General features: G+C 47.8%; 1 pseudogene; it reads right to left on the minus strand.

The window, feature by feature from the left end:
* On the minus strand, nt 1-2,487 carry LOC106519259 (E3 ubiquitin-protein ligase RNF19A pseudogene; annotated as a pseudogene).
* Nucleotides 2,488-2,692: the final 205 nt, after the last annotated feature.

Genomic DNA, 2,692 nt, shown 5'->3' on the forward strand with positions numbered 1-2,692 from the left:
TTACATATATATTTTTTATTTTTTTGGATATGCATTTACATGCATATAGTAAAGCAAATTAACAAAGAATTATACAATTTTTTTAAGCTGAACTGCACAAATGAGCATTTTCATCTGGCACTAGTATCCAAATTAGAACAAAAACTGGAATTTTGGTGAAGAATGAGAACAGAAATAAAACAAAAGAAAATAACGTTTTGCTTGGATGCAGGGACGACTGCCGGACATCAGAACCAAACCAAGTGTTCATTCAGTAACAGACCGGAGTTCACCTGAGCCGGTTCAGGGGTCTGAAAGCGGACCACGGGCTCAGCCAACACTGAAATTAACGAGAAAAACCCCAAACACTTTTCAAGTCTGCTCAGCAGCACCGTTTGGCAACACAAACAGGAATCACAGGAAGAATCATCAGGATGGGTCAACACTAAAAAAATAAACTCAACTTGACAATCTCTATTAACCTTTGTGCAGAACATTAAGTCCTGATAACAGTGCAGGTGCCTCGGGCCGTGTTTGCGTAGCATTTGTGAAACATGAAAACAGAAGTCTGTAACTAAAACCCCAGGCTGCTCTTCATTCACGTCCATGGTGTGTTTAAAAAAAAGGGATGCACGAAACTGAGAACGAGATTTATCAATAGMCTGAGTGCTGTCTTTGGTAGGCAGTTGAAACGTTGCTCATGTCTACCTCAGTATGTTCTGCCCCTCCAACACAAACATTCTCTCTGCAGTGAGTTTGACAGCTTCTTGAAGGCACCACGAGTTAACGAAGATATTCTGACCCACAGGAGGTGAGAGCATCGCTGTGAAGAAAGCAGGAGAAAATCTTTTCTCCGTACAGTTCGGAGGATCTGACCCACCTTTACGTTCCAATAACCTGGATGGTCCCTGATTAACTGAAACTCCTCACGTGTATGACCACAGAGCTGAAGTGTGCTCTTTAAGGTAAAACTTCAGCTACAGATATGAAGTCAGTAGTTAACGAGCTGCTGAAGAGCCGCTGAGCACCATCGCTGGGTCTGGGTCCAGACCAGGATCTGACTGGGCAAGTGGGTGACCAATGTTTGCAAAGTTGAATTTCCTCCCACGAGTCACCGACGTTAAGTCGTGAGAGGGAATCTGTATGTTCTGAGTCAACGATGTCAGTCCGGTGACATCCTGCTTTAGCTGTGAGTTAGTTTTAGAGCTAAAATAATTCAGGGTAAGGAGCCCAGGCCTCAAACCTATACATCAGGCTTCATTTCAAATCAACGCCGAAAAGGAACAAAATAAATACGGACTAGAAAAACTACAGTTCTCCACGTTAACGTTACATTTTGGGAAACAAAAAAAAAAAGAAAGTCATATTGCCTGGTCCCTGTCTGAGATGGCCTCTGGAAAGCAGAAAGACTCTGTAAAACAAAACAAATCGTAGCAAAAGTGGCACAGTGGTTTTATTTCAAAACGATGTGCTGCAGCAACATCAGAGCGCTGCGTTGTGTTCGGATCGTTAGGCCACACAGACAAAAACACAAGCATTGATAACAACCTGAACATTTGCTGCATGGCTGCTCCGCCCCATGAAAACACAGCAGCTGCTTTATTCTGGAGTCGCTGTAAAAGAAGAGACCAACAACGCAGAGGAAACTCAAGCAGTGATTGTTAGTGTAAAGAAAGAAATGATGTTAAATATAAACGGTGCAGCACTTAAGGTGTGGAGTTTTAAATATCAGTCTGTATACAGGAGCTCCTGGCCTGCTGCTGGCTGTGGGCTGGTTGTTGTGGTTGGTTGTTGTTATTTTCTTTCAGCAGCTCTCCGGTGTTGCTGTGAGAGTCCAGCTCAGCAGGACACACCAGGCTGACGTTCTCCTCCATGATGAAGCAGAGAGGAGGCGGCTCCGAGCCGCTTCCCAGAGAAAAGGCGATGGAGGTGGGGGACTGGGGGGCGATGGTGGCTCCGTGTCCCTGCGATGAGGACGAGGAGGCGGGGCATGTCTCTAGGCGGTCGTTCTCCACCTCGGGCAGGGGGCTGACGGTGGCGAAGCGTAAGTGGTAATCGGCGCTGCTGGAGCCGTGGCTACAGGACGTCTTCATGCTTTCCAGGTCGGAGCCGCTGAACTCGGAGAAGTGGCTGGAGTGCGAGTCGGCCACAGAGGGCAGGCTGCCGCTCAGCGACGGAGAGTCAAACTCCGAGGAGTTGGCGTTATGCTGCTCCAGAAGCTGAGCGTCCAGCTCCTCCCGCGTTTCGTTGATCTTTGTGGCCCCGCCTCCTTTCTTGCGCAGTTTGCCTTTACTCTTTTTGCCTCCTGAGCTGGAGGAGGAGCACGAYGCCTCTTTGGCCCACTTAGCGGAGGTTCCTTTGCCTTCTGAGGAGGTGCCACCGTTGGAGGGGTAAGTCCAGCCGCAGCGACCAGCGTGGCTGTCGTCTGCACTGCTGCCGCCGCTGTGATGTCTGCGCTTCACTGGTTTAGACTCAATGTCCACCTGGACCTCCAAACTGTTCCCCTCTCTGGAACACAAGAGGTGAAACAAGATGAAGCCAGGAGGGTCAGGTAGGTACGTCAGGTTAATTTTAGGGTAAATGGTCAGGGTTAGGATATAAAATTACCAAAAAATGAATGGAGATCAATCCACAGTCCCCACAGGGATTTAAAAACGTGTGTGTGTGTGTGTGTGTGTGTGTGTGTGTGTGTGTGTGTGTGTGTGTGTGTGTG

This window comes from Austrofundulus limnaeus, unplaced genomic scaffold (genome assembly GCF_001266775.1).
Source record: "Austrofundulus limnaeus strain Quisiro unplaced genomic scaffold, Austrofundulus_limnaeus-1.0 Scaffold74, whole genome shotgun sequence".
Taxonomy (NCBI): Eukaryota; Metazoa; Chordata; class Actinopteri; order Cyprinodontiformes; family Rivulidae; genus Austrofundulus; species Austrofundulus limnaeus.